This window comes from Camellia sinensis, chromosome 11, assembly GCF_055761805.1.
Source record: "Camellia sinensis isolate YWXY chromosome 11, ASM5576180v1, whole genome shotgun sequence".
NCBI lineage: Eukaryota > Viridiplantae > Streptophyta > Magnoliopsida > Ericales > Theaceae > Camellia > Camellia sinensis.
In genome coordinates, this window is record NC_138971.1 from 150,579,537 (window position 1) to 150,595,182 (window position 15,646).

The window sequence follows — 15,646 nt, forward strand, 5'->3', positions numbered from 1 at the left end:
GATACTGAAATTAAGGATTGTGTATATGAGGTGAGAGAAATAAATAATGAAAATATATTAAAGAATAATAAAGATAATAAATATAAATATATGCATATAGGAAGTGTATAAATACAAATAACACCGATATTTGACGAAGGACAAGATATAGATATATATGCATTTTTGTGTAATATTAGACAATGAAATTTTGGAAGATCCATAATCAGTGGAATAAAAAGTAATCTATGTGGAGGACCATTAGATTTTAATTGCAGATCAATATATTATATTAGCTTAAAAGATGGATTCATAAATAAATTTTTAACTCTAAAAATAAAAACCGCAGGAATCAATATGCATGAAACTACCTAACATTAAGGATATTTTGGAAAATAATATATAAGTTAGACAATACCATAGATACTAAAATGCAGCATAAAATTATAGGAGCAGATAAATTTAAATTTACCAATGGAATACAAATAGATAGAATTACACCTAAAATAATAAATCATAATGAGATCAACTTAGATAATCAATGGATAACAAGTCCTAATAATCCTAAAAATATTACAAAAAGAAAAAATATAATTAAAATTGATAATACCGGAATTATTAAAATAGACACTCCTAGCATAATAGAAAATAATGATGAAATGGATAACGTAAGTATATCGTCAGGAAGACGCTCTATAGATAATTCTAGTAAATAATCTGGAAGGAGTTCAGTTAGTAAAAGAATAATAGGATATAGAACTACCAGTGTGCTAATATATGAAGATGAGGAAAATCTTATGACATGGACAAAACACGATGAAGAAGAGACACAAAAAAAATACGATACATTTGTAAAACGGTATAACAAAAAGAATGAAGAAAATAAAATGTCGTTATCATATACTAATATTAAGGGCAAATTACATATACACCCCTCGAGGTTTGGCTAAATTACAAATACCCCCCTGAGGTTTGAGAAATTACAAATTCCCCCCTGAATGCTATATTTGCATAAGAAATTAGGGGGTAATTTGTTATGAAATATAAACCTCAGGGGGTAAATTGTTATGAAAATACAAACCTCAGGGGGCGGGATGTAATTTCCGAAACCTCAGGGGGGTATCTGTAATTTAACCAAACCTCGAGGGGTGTATATGTAATTTGCCCTAATATTAATAGTATATATATACTAATAAAAATACACATAGAAGGATTTAATACCTACGAACTATGTGCTTACTTAGATAGTGGATGCTCAGTATGTTTTGGGAAAAGGAAACTCTTTCCCGAATATATGTGGAAAAAACAAAATCCACCATTAACAATTCGAATAGCTAACAATAGTATGATGATACATAGGCTCCGTTTGGGAAGAAAAAAGCCAGGCTTTTTTGGCTAAAATAGCCACAAAAAACAAAATAGGCTATTTTAGCCACAAAAAACAAAACATCAAATCCAACTCATAATCATTACAATCCTCTCTCACAAAAAAAGTCAAAAAAGTCAAAAAGTCAAAAAGTCCTTCCCAAACCAGGCTAAAATAGCCTAGGCTAAAATAGCCAAAAAGCCAACCCACTTCCCAAACGGAGGCATACTAATACTGTAGAAAATTTAGTTATTCAGTTACCTTTGTCATTCCTAAACTTTAGGCAACTGATCAACCATCACTGATGTAATTATAGGCAATAATTTTCAAAGATTATACAGTCCTTGTACACAAACATTACACTATGTTATATTTACAAATAACAATAAGCCAATTGAAATCTTAAAACTAAAAGAGGCTATTACATATCACGATATTGACTTCATACGTAGCAAGCATGGGGAGGAGGTAATCTCTCAAACTGGGCACGAAACTGCATTAAGTATTAAAGAAATAAGTATTCAAGAAGAACAACAAGAAAGATGCAAAAATTTATATAGTGAAGATCTGTTAAAATTTTGGCATAAAGATAAAAGAATGGCTAAAATAGACTTAATCGATCTTAATAAAATAATTAGATTAAACAAATGGTATATACTTATAATGATATAGAGAAATTCATAAAAGAAATAGAAGATCTAAAATGAAAATGATTAATTAGAGATAGTAAAAATCCACATAGTAGTTAAGCATTTATGGTCAGAAATCATGCTGAGGTTAAAAGAGGAAAGACTAGAATGGTAATAAATTATAAAAAATTAAATGATAATACTAAAAGAGATGGTTATTTTATTCCGAATAAGCAAGTCATTCTCAACAGAATATAGAATGTCTCCTGGTTCTCCAAAATGGACTGTAAAAGTGGATACTAGCAAATAAAAATGAATAAAGATAGCATCCCACTAACAGCCTTTAGTGCACCACAAGGATATTATGAATGGCTGGTAATGCTATTTGGGTTAAAAAATGCATCTCAAATATTTCAAAGAAGAATGGATAACATCTTTAAAGAATTGAATAGTATTTGTCTTGTATATATAGATAATATTTTTATTTTTTTCAGATCCATAGAACAACATAGAATAGATATTAAAATAATAACAGAAAAATGTGAAAAACATGGAATAATATTAGGTGAAAAGAAATGCGTGTATGCACAAAATGAAATAGATTTTTTAGGACTTGAAATCAAAGGAGGAACAATAAAAATACAAAGTCATGTTCTCGAAAAAATTAATAAATTTCCTGATAAAATCACGGATATAAAATAATTAGAAAGATTTTTAGGATGTTTAACATATGTCTCAGATTTTATAAAATACTAAGCCAAAATAAGAAAATTTTTACAAAAGAAACTAAAGAAGGATGAGAGTTGGACTTGGAACTTAGCCAACTCTAACTTAGTAAAATTTTTAAAAGAAAAATGTAAAGATTTACTTACCCTAACTCTTTCTGGTGAAAATGATGAGTTAGTACTAGAAACTGATACAAGTAACAATCACTGAAGTGCATTTTTTTTAAAAAAAAAAAAAATCAATTATGTAGATATTGTAGTGGAAGTTTTAATCAAGCTGACTGTAATTATTCTACCATAGCAAGAGAATTATTAGCCATAGTAAAAGGAATAGAATTTTTTTTAATATTTTTGGCACCAAAACCGTTTTTAATAAGAACTGATTGCAAATGCCTACTAGGTTTCATAAATAAGAATTTATCTAAATGCTAGCGCAAGAGAGGCTTTTACAATGGCAATTTTGGTTAAAACAATTTATTTTTGAGATAGAACATATTAATGGTAATAAAAATAGTTTAGCAGATACTCTAACTCCAGAACTTGCAAATGGCATCCACATCCACAAGACTTACACCGCCAGAGAAGGAAACCCTCCTGGCAGAAACTCAAGAAGTGTTGGACTTAGTGACACAAGACAATGTTGAAATTATTAGAAAAATGCAAACTGCAGGAAAGAATCGTTCTGTGAACGAGCTTATTAGAACGACCCATTTAGTAGCAAAAACCTTTTTAAGATTAGGAGTATTATATTCGTTTCTTCAACTCCCCGTTAACCTCCAAGATAAAATAAAAAAATGTACATTTCTTGAGTTATTTCTGAAATGGTATGAAGAATGTGTCACCTATGTGGGAACTCAGTGGTGCTACTTTAACGAACGAACCGCATTGCACTGTTATAGAATGTTAAGAGTTTCATTTAATCCAGACAAGGTCATCAGCCCAAAAGATCTTTTGGTTCAAATGTAGAAATTGAGAATAATCAATACATTCAACGTTTTACCTCACCCACAGAGTACTATGTTCACTCAGCTCACCAAATTCTAACAATTCATGTTTAGAAGAATTTATAAAGTCTTTGAAAAATATCCAAGCATAGCACCCATCACATTTATAACTGCCCAAACAGAGGTAAATGATGAACGTCTAAATGCAGCTCATTATCTGATAAAAGTCAAAGACAAGAAAGACGTAATCCTCTACAAATGTGATTGGTTCCAAGATTGGGACGAATCTTTTATATTAGATCCAACAGAAGCAAGGGCGAAAGGATTTTTTCTAATATCTCACGAAACTACAGAATTAGCAAGGGTTGGATTCAAATTAGTTCATTATGGAAGAACTACGTTTGCTCTAACACCATCCTTGGCAGAAAAATTAATTGTTCCAGGATTGCCTTATGAATCAGTATATGATTATTTAGAACGAGTAGAATTGGAAACATATTTATTTGAAAGAGGATGTAAAAGTCTAGAGAAATATCTTATAGAACAAGATCTAGAAGGATAAGATGAGATGTTTGAAGAGTATGATGAGAACTATGATCTTAGTAATATCATAGGTGATGAAGGGGTGTGGAATCTAGACAATGCAATGGGTTGGCAAAACCATAGGCAGTTTGGCAAACCATGGGCTGAAGACTACACTTCTATGTGACTACCCCACCAGGTGTCTCTTATTAATAAATAAGTCAGCATGTAGCTATGCCACCTGCTTGTTTGTCCCTTGTTTGTCTTATAGTAACAATAAAATATAATATATAAAATGTTGTATAGAATAGGTTGAAATCCGGACTTAGAAGTCCACAAGGTGCCTATATAAAGGCCTTGATGGAGAGAGAAAAAAAAAAAGGACAGATTACTTAGAGTATACTTGACACTAAGAAAGAAGTCTGGTTCTCAGGCCTTCTTACAACAAACAATACTACATACACCACTTTCCTTGTAAATCTTTGTTCAATAAATAAAAAAAATTCATTTTTAGAAAAGAGTGTGTTATTACTGTATGTTAAGTTGTTGATCTTAGGTCTCCTGCATAACCAAAGAAGCAGTTTTTGAAGTTACAGTCTGAGGTAGGAAACGAAACAGATCTGTGCTGAGCCTGATCTAAGGAATGAAAGGTTGAAGGTAGCTACCTCTGTAAATTGGAAGCTTGCCAACGCCAGAATCATACACTAATGTGTGGGAAATTTTCCGACCACACTGCCAACTCAGTAATTCAGCTGGAGAGCATTGGCAGAATAGATGGCACCTGACTGACCTGCAACAGAAATATAAGAATCCCGCGGTGGTTCGTCCACCCGGGGGCACTCCGACGATCAAGTCAGTATATCTCTCAAAGATAATCAATTATTCAACTCACAAGCTTGAGCCTAATAAGCATACCTTAGACCCATGGGGTGCCTCTCTTTTATAACCAACATAAACCTAGTCCCAATAGAAGCCTAATTTCTATGGACTTAGGATTACTGCTAATCTGGGACTCCCAGTGGGATTAGGATAAACTCTCTGAGAGTCTTATCTTAATACAAACTGAAGTCTTCTCTCATTCTAGGACTCTTGTCCCTCATCCAGGTTGAGTTCCCTTTTCATTCTAGGATTCTTGTCCCTTATCCACTTATCTCGGATTCCGATATCTTCAGAGATAACCTCGGCCTTGCCGAGATCACCTCGGCGTCACGACCAGGACACGTGGCACCTCGGCTGACACGTCAGTGTCACCTTGCTACGTGTTGGTACTCAGAAAATATATCCTCACAACTGCCCCCTAGGTTCTATTACCTCGGTATTCTGAGGTGATAGAACCTACACTGTTCATTCATCTGTGCCCCTCTGTCCGAGATCAAACTCGCCGACCTCAAAGTTCCCCAGACTTTACTGTCCACTGGTGTCAAGAATCAAGTTTCATGCTTTTCAAGCTGCTTGAAATCGCACCTCCTAGCCGAGGTTCTGGTTCCATTAATTCGTAAGCTCCAAGAGCTTTGCAACTGTTTCACTCACACTCTCTGGTGAGTTCCCGATTTTCAGTCATCTATTTGACTCCGGTGATTTTCATATCGGCGTTCATTTCACTTTGTAGGTTCATAAACTCTTTACTTGCTATAAAACTCAATCTTTCATAACTCTTCTGAATCTGTTTACTTGCCATCTGTTGCCTTCTATTTTCGTCTGTCTTCAAGTTTTGAATTGTTTGAATGCCTGGCACTGTTCTTGTCATATTCGCTTTCTGTTGCTAGCATCGTGTCTGGGTCATTACTTTCTTGTTCTTCACATACTTAATTAGTGCCTGTGCACTTGGCTTTATTCTTGAACTTTCTCGTATTCTTGACTATTTTTCTCTTTTTTCATTCATTCCTCTGGCTTTTTCTCTTTCTAGCTCTTTTGCTTAAATCCGTCATTGTTCCAAGCTTTTAAGCTTCTGCAACTGTCTTCGTTCCTCTCCTCCGGTGAAGCTTACGTCATTCTGTCATTGTCGTCAGACTTCGACAATTCTTATTCCGGCTTCCCTCTTTCTGGTAAGCCACTGTTCCTCCTAGTTTTATTTCTTATTACTTTCCAAAAAGCTCTGCTTTATTGTTAATCACCATTGCTGTTTTACCCGTCGTTTCCAAATCATCTTCTTGAATACACACTGTTTACACATCTGTTGATTTCTGCCACTGTTCTTGGCTTGACACACTTGTGCAATCTTTTTGTCTTGATTTCCTGATAGCTTCATCACCATTCTTGATTACGAATTACATTCTTATTTCTGTTTTCTGTGTCTTTTTCTAGATTCTTACTTTCAATCCTTGCCTTCAAACTCCGAGGTGCCAATCGCCGAGAAGAGCTTTGATCAAACTCTTCGGGAGATCGATGCTGAGCTCGAGGCCGAGAAGGCTGCTGAAAAGTCTTCCCAACTGTCTTCTATATCCTGCCATTGATGCTGAGTAGTTTTGTTTCCTTCTTTTACTCCTTGTACCTTGTATCTTGTACTTTATCCTTCTTTGTATGCTTTTAATCCGGCCGACGTGCCATTTTTGTAGTCTGAATAATTTATTTTTCAATATTCAAGCCGAAGTACCTTATTTCTTCTTTAAATGCATTTCTCTAATTTCTTCTTTCAATGAATGTCTTCTTTTTTCTGCTCTTGTATGATTCTACACTTAGAATAATTTGCATGTCTTCAAAAGTACACCTTGACTGTGCAATCTTTTCGGGTAAAATACCTCTGTCACAACTTCTAATCTTGCTCATCTCAGCCTTGAAAAATTTGTAACAAATATTTTCACAAGTGTTGCTTAGGACTTGTCACTTTCTCAATGTCTTCTATCAAGACTTCAGTTTTCCATATTTCAAGTTTTGACAACCTGGTAGTCTCGGCAAGTACGCAGATATTGCTTGAGTTTGACTTTAACTTGTAAATTTTTCTCAAAAATTTCAACAAGTGTTTTAACCATCATCCTTTATCATAACCTCAGTTTAACTTTAGCTTGTAAATTTTTTTCAAAATTTCAACAAGTGTTAAACCATCTTCCTTTTGATATGACCTCGGTTTAACTATAACTTGTAAATTCACACAGAATTTCAACAAGTGTTTAAACCAATCTTCTTCCGATACGACCTCGGTTTAACTTCAACTTGTAAATTCACATAGAATTTCAACAAGTGTTTAAATATCACATTGGTTTAACTTCAACTTGTAAATTCACACAGAATTTCAACAAGTGTTTAAATATCACATCGGTTTAACTTCAACTTGTAAATTCACACAGAATTTTAACAAGTGTTAAATATCACATCTGTTTAACTTCAACTTGTAAATTTACACAGAATTTCAACAAGTGTTAAATATCACATCGGTTTATTTTCAACTTGTAAATTCACACAGAATTTCAACAAGTGTTAAATATGACCTCGGTTTAACTTCAACTTGTAAATTCACAAAGAATTTCAACGAGTGTTAAATATGGCCTCGGTTTAACTTCAACTTGTAAATTCACACAGAATTTCAACAAGTGTTAAATATGACCTCGGTTTAATTTCAACTTGTAAATTCACAAAGAATTTCAACAAGTGTTAAATATGGCATCGGTTTAACTTCAACTTGTAAATTCACACAGAATTTCAACAAGTGTTAAATATGATATCGGTTTAACTTCAACTTGTAAATTCACACATAATTTCAACAAGTGTTAAATATCATCTCGGTTTAACCAACTTGTAAATTGCTACACATTTCAACAAGTGGTAAACATCATCTCAGTTTAACCAACTTGTAAATTGCTACAAATTTCAACAAGTGGTAAACATCATATCGGTTTAACCAACCTGTAAATTGCTACAAATTTCAATAAGTGGTAAACATCATATCGGTTTAACCAATTTGTAAATTGCTACAAATTTCAACAAGTGATAAACATATTTCCACATACTCCTTTGCGAACCTTATAAAAGGTCTTCAACCTGGCTAACTGCAGTCCAACCTTATGTGTTTTCTTTTTTATCTTTTGGGATATGAGATTTGCTCACTGAGCTCTTCTCTTTTCGGACTTAAATGCCGAGATCTTGTCTGCTAGAATCTTGGGTCTGCTAGAATCTTGGATCTGCTCACTCAGGTTGAGCTCTTCTCTCCTCGGACCTACTTATCTAGGCCGAGATCATGTCTTATAGGATTCGGGATCTGGAATCCGGGATCTGCTCACTCAGGATGAGTTCTTCTATACTTGAATGTTATCTCCTTGGAAGCGCTCATGCCCCCTGTCTTTGCATCCCTTCTAGAAGGGTCTTCGTTCCTCCGCAAGTATCTATTCTTCCATACCTGGAGGTCATCTTCGTTGTAGTATCTGTTTCGATCTGTTGTCTTTGGTGCGTCACCTTTCTGGCCGGCGTCTTTCACTCCGTGACTCTGGTCACAAGTTTCTGTGTTGCTATTGTCCTCTTCAACGTCGAGGTTGATAGAGCTCCCATTCCCAGTAGGAGCGTTGTCTCCAGTCTGATCCTTCTGTCCGTCATTGGCCATCTATTCTTCTTTCTTTCCTACAGACGGTGCCAAATTGTGTGGGAAATTTTCCGACCACACTGCCAACTCAGTAATTCAGCTGGAGAGCACTGGCAGAATAGATAGCACCTGACTGACCTGCAACAGAAATATAAGAATCTCGCGGTGGTTCGTCCACCCGGGGGCACTCCGGCGATCAAGTCAGTATATCTCTCAAAGATAATCAATTATTCAACTCACAAGCTTGAGCCTAAAAAGCATACCTTAGACCCATGTGGGTGCCTCTCTTTTATAGCCAACATAAATCTAGTCACAATAGAAGCCTAACTTCTATGGACTTATAATAACTGCTAATCTAGGACTCCCAGTGAGATTAGGATAAACTCTCTAAGAGTCTTATCTTAATACAAACTGAAGTCTTCTCTCATTCTAAGACTATTGTCCCTCATCCAGGTTGAGTTCCCGTTTCATTCTAGGACTCTTGTCCCTTATCCACTTATCTCGGGTTCCGATATCTTCGGAGATAACCTCAGCCTTGCCGAGATCACCTCGGCGTCATGACCAGGACACGTGGCACCTCGGCTGACACATCAGTGTCACCTTGCCACGTGTTGGTACTCAGAAAATATATCCCCACAGCTGACTACGTTCAGGTAATGGTCAAAATCTTTAGATATTGTTCTTATTTTGGAAGCATAATGGGCCTATAATCAAAACATTTAAAACTTTTTTTTTATGAGTTTTTATCACCATTTTTATATCCAAGACTTGTTGCTAGATTGCAATCAAATAATAATATTAATAGCAAATTGTCACTAACGTTGTAAATTTTTATAAAATCAACTAAATACTGGTACTACTAAAGATATAGAAATTATTAGAAAAAGAGTTGATAACATATCTCAAGAAATCGTATATTATCAAGAACAACTAGGTTTAGTATCTTAAAAAATAAAAAATAAATAAAACAATAATAAAAATAAAAAATAGTAATAATAATAATTTTCCGCATCATCAAGCCACGTCATTTGAGCCAATTTGAGCCACAAAAATTAAGGCTACCTAGCATTATTGATTTCAATATGAGCATTCTCCCAACCTTTTGGGAAACTTGTTTTTGAATTTTTTTTTTTTTTTTTTTTTAAGACAGTGCCAAACAGTTTCTGTCATATTTGCCAGAAATGAAAATAAAAAATGAGAGAGAGAGAGAGAGAGAGAGAGGATAGTGTGGTAATTAAGAGGGTGTTTAGGATTGGATTTTTTAACAATTTTTTTTTTGAAAAAATTATTTATAAGTCCTATTAGGGAGACTTATGCTGCATATGGTCTTACTAAAAAACTTATATTCCCATAAGTCGTGTAGGAAGTTTCTTGACACATTTACCATCTATATTAGTTGTTAATATCATAGTAATGGCAAAACCATATATAGGAAATTAAATGTTACCATAGATCATATCTATATGAATGTGAATTTGAATTTCAAAATACACATTTACCCTCAATATTAGTTGTTAATATCATAAATAATGACAAAACCATATATAGAAAATTGAATGTTACCATAGATCATATCTATATGAAGGTGAATTTGAATTTCAAAATACACGAACAAGCAACATTTTCACATTCAATTTAAAAAATCAAAATTCTAGTAAGTTTGCGAAACGTAACGTGACATGAAAGTGTGCCAATGTATGGATGTACCATTTTTCATAACCAGCAACATTTCACATTGAATTAAAAAAATTAAAAACCCACTAAATTTGCAAAACGTAACGTGACACGTACATAAACACTTAATACAACAACGTCACAACACAAATTTAAAGACAAATACAACCAAACGTAACACGCACAAAACATGACAACATTACAAATGTGGGTTAACATTACAACCTAAATGTAATGTCATTAAAGGCTAATGAAAGTGTGCCAGTGTATAGATGCACCATTTTTCATAAACCAGTAACATTTTCATATTCAATTAAAAAAATTAAAAATTCATTAAGTTTGCGAAACGTAACGTGACACTTACATAAACGTAACGTGACGTGACCATATTAGATGTGACATTCAAATGCAAAAAAACACATTCGCATTGTAAAATGATACATCCATACATTGACACACTTTCATTAGCCTCCAATGACGTTACATTTAGGTTGTAATGTTAATATTGTCATGTTTTGTGCGTGTTACGTTCGGTTGTATTTTTTCTTTGAATTTGTGTTGTGACATTGTTGCATTCAATATTTACGTACCTGTCACATTACGTTTCACAAACTTACTAGGTTTTTTATTTTTTAAATTGAATGTGAAAATGTTGCTTGTTCATATATTTTGAAATTCAAATTCATATTCATATAGATGTGATCTATGGTAACATTCAATTTTTTACATATGGTTTTGCCATTATACCATTTATTCACAACTCATAGGATCTTATGGAATATATTCCTATCTAAATAGGACTTGAAACTTTACAAGAAATTACACAGGACTTTACATAACATAAGTTCTCTTAATAGGACTTATAAATAATTTTTTTTTTTTTATAGTAAATTCTTTTAATTTTTTTTTAAAAAAATAGACTTTTAGATTATTCTTTGGCTAGATGAACTCGAAAATTAAAAACTATATAATAAGTTAAAAAAAAGTCTATTAAATAAAAAAGAGAAAAGAAAAATAGTTGTCTTTGGTTTTTTGTTTTTGATTTTTTTTTCTAGTTTTTGAGATTTTTGTACACTGAATAGTTCGGGAAAAAAAAATTGACACATTTTTTTTAAAAAAATATCCCTAAAAAAAAAAATCTACCAAAAAATATGATATTTTTAGTTGGATGCCAAACGTCGCTTAAAAGGGCAGCGAAACATATGCCTTAGGGGTGGCCTATATGTTGAATTGAAGAGGCCATCGATATATGTATCCTTGTTTGGTAACAATTTTTATTTGGTTTTTCTATTTTTTTTTTAAAATTTAAAATAAAGTTGACTAGTAGTGTTTAGTTATAATTTATTTAATTTTTTCTTTTTATTTAATAAAAAAAAAGTAAGTGAGATCTTGTAAATTTATTTGAACTTTTAAATATGTATGAATAAATTAACTTCATCTAGATATGTATAGATATTATTTTTGTGGGCTTTCTAATATTTGCTAACAAACGAGATTCTTGATAATTTAGGTGGTGTTTGGCAAGTGGGTTGGGGCTAAAATAGTCACAAAAGACAAAACAGGCTATTTTAGCCACAACAAACAAAACATCACATCCAACCCATAATCATTACACTCTTCTCTCACAAAAAAAAGCCAAAAAGCCCTTCCCAAACCAAGCTTTTTAGCCCAGGCTAAAATAGCCAAAAAAGCCAAAAAGCCAAAAAGCCAACCCACTTCCCAAACGGAGGCTATTTAACTAAACAAGTTTAATTAATAAACTACAAAATTATAATTATAATAGTTAATTTATAAATAATACCAAATAATATAACCTATGTGGCAGAAAGTAAAAAGTAAACTTGTTATTTTTCAAGTGTTCGAGTTTTTTTTTTTTTTAACTTGAAAAATATTATATGAAAATAAAAATAAACGACATAAATCATATATATGTATCATCAAAAGTAGTATTTTTCCTATGCTTAGGTGGAATATTATAAGGGTTTACTTTTTTTAAAAGAACTACGCCAACGTATATTTTTCTTAATTATATATAGAGTTTTACATAAATCCAAACTTAATTTAAATTATCTTAACTTTATCTATTTTATATGAACTCTATTTCACAAATATATTTTTTTCCATATATTTTTTATGATAAATTGAGATAATTAACAAACTCAATACCAATTTTGCGTTTTATGTTTTCTTTTTAATTCTTTCAAAGGTATTAAGATTTATTTTTTATACTAAATTGCTTTTTTTTTTCTTCTTATTTTTCGTTCTATTATTCTTTTCCTAATACCAATTCTATATTACGGATTTGTTATTTAAATTTTATAGTGGTTCTATATGAAATTATATCTTATTTCCTATATTATTTTATATAATCACAACTCACAGGAGAAAAAATTTGCACAACAATAATACTCTTGAGGGATTTACTGCTTGAATTACAGAAAATTCTTTTATGTTTTCACATCATATTACAGATAATTAATTACTTCACACATTGAAATGTATTTATCGTTTGGATGTTTTTATTATTTGGGTAAATTACAAATACACCACCTGAGGTTTGATTAAAATATGAATTGCCCCCTATAGTTCTGAAAATTACATTATATCCCATGAGATTTCTAATTTCATAACAAATCGCTCATTTTATTAATAAATCATCAAGTTATACTGATGTTAGAAATATGTTTCAATTACTATTTTGGTAATTTTATTCATGTATAGGAGAGTAATTATAAATTTTATTTTTTTAATTAATTTTGTTAAATAAAAAATTCTAACCAAAGGGTGTATGTGTAATTTGGTATTTGTAATTAATTTTTTTAATTGTATTTGTAATTTGGTAATTTTAACTAATTTTTGGTAATTGTAATTTGGTATTTAAAAAATTCTAATTAATTTTTTTAATTGCATTTGTAATTTTTCAATCTATAGGGACGGTCTATAATTTAAGCAAATCTCAAAGGGTGCATGTGTAATTTATCCCTATTATTTTTTCTTTTTGGATTTATATATTGTTATGTGATTCTTCTTTGTTTAGTCGTTGCTAATTTTTTTTTTAAGTAGATATTTTAATTTAATTAAGATTTTTTTATTTTACTATCTTATAATTTAGGCTACATTTGACATAAGTTTTTTTTGGCTATTTTAGCCACAAAAAGTCCAAATAGGCTGAAAAATCAATAAGACAAAATGCCTCCGTTTGGGAAGTGGGTTGACTTTTTTTGCTATTTTAGCTTGGGTTAAAAAGTTTAGTTTGGGAAAGATTTTTTGACTTTTTTTTGTGAGGGAAGAGTGTAATGATTATGTGTTGGATGTGATGTTTTATTTTTGTGGTTAAAATAGCCTATTTTGTCTTTTGTGGCTATTTTAGCCACAAGCCAACTTGCCAAACAACACCAATGTTATATCCAAACCATAATCAGTTCATTTTTTTCCACAAAAGTCAAAAAAGTCAAAATGTCATCTCAAACGAGTTTTTTTAGCCTCAGGCTAAAATAGTCAATAAATCGAAAAGTCAACCTACATCCGAAACGAAGACTTTATATATATATATATATATATCATATAAAATCATTATATGATAATTCAACTACAACATATTTATATTTAAATTTTTTTTTATATAATTTCTATTTCTACGTATTTTTATTTTCCAAAAAAATATTAAAAAAAATTAAATAGTTAGAATTACTATTAATTTTATGTTATTAATTCTTCTTCTAATTTAACTAATTATTTTTAATACTAAAATGAGTATTTATGTTATTGTTTTATAATTTAATATATACCATACAAAATTATTATATAATAATTATATTTTTATAATACGAGATAACTAAAACTGTCAAAATACACAAATAATTTAACTAAAATTAATATATATAAGTATTCAAGTAACAATTTTATAGAATGATAGTGTCAATATTATCTGTAACAACCCAGATTTTTAATTATTCTGTAAAATTTATATTAATATTATTTAATCACAGTTAAGAAAATATACGATTTATTTTATATTATTATGTGTTATTTTATAGTTAGTAAAAAAAATCAGGGATCAAAGTATAAATAAATAATAATAATAATAATGAGTGTGATAGTAAAATAAATAATTAATTTTCTATTGATATACGATATAGTGTAATTTAATTAAAAATTAATTAATTATATAATTATATTAAAAAATTGGATTAAAATATAATTATCTTAAATATTTATATAAAATAAATATAAATCTACGAATTTGTTATCGAGTCTGCAGAATGATTTGGGCCTGGCCACGTGTTGGCGAGAGAATGGCCTCACCTTCCTTTTACCTGAGAAGAAAAAGAAAGGAAGAGAAAGAAAGAAAGAAGAAAGAGAGGAAGGAGAGGAAGAGAGAAAGGATGGAACAAATAATGGACGTTGAGAACGTCGTTAATAATGGAAAGTAAGGGTGACGTATTAAAATTAAGATAAGTTATCACAATTTATTTTATGTATATTTTGACTTATTATATTTATTTTATATAAGTTATGTTTTATAAATTATTATAAATTATATTATTATTTCAGTTACGTGGATTATTTTCTGAACCCTATTTGCTTAAAATGAAACTCATGGATACGTTTGTTTATATTTTAAAGAATATTTGACTATAACCTTATAAACAATTATGCTTTGTAAGTACCACCACAGGAGTCTCATGCCTTGGGGGACTTAAATAACCATTGGCGTCTGTTTGGTCACTTTGTGATTCTCTGTCTGTTATGGATCCATTGACCTCTGTTCTGTACGGAACAAAGTGCTGTGCGGAGATAAGTGCTACACTATTGTGGGAGTTACCTCTATAATTCGTACGAGCCACCTCTTGAGTCCGCACCTCTATTCTAACTGTCACTCTTGTGACCTCTGTTTCATTCTATTCAGTACCGTGGTTATGGTTATTTATTTACATAATTTCTGTATTTCAGTTTTTGTCACTTAAATGATTTATTTACCAAACTGAGTTGTGTAAATATTTTGCCCTAACTAACTATCCATGGTTATTTCGTTTATACTTTTGGTGTAATATTTCTCACTCTGTCATATGCTTATAGCTGTTTACCAATTTTCAGGAAACAGTGCAATTCATAAATAGCTTTTGGAAAGTCTTAAATGTGGAGTTGCGGATTAGACACACACAACACTTTCATGATCTTTTTATATGTAAATATCGGTATTTTTAGTCAATAAATTTTGTTATAAAAATAGAAGCTCCGATGATTATTTTGGTACCCTCACTTGAATATTATTTTCGCTCGCGCTTATTAATTTG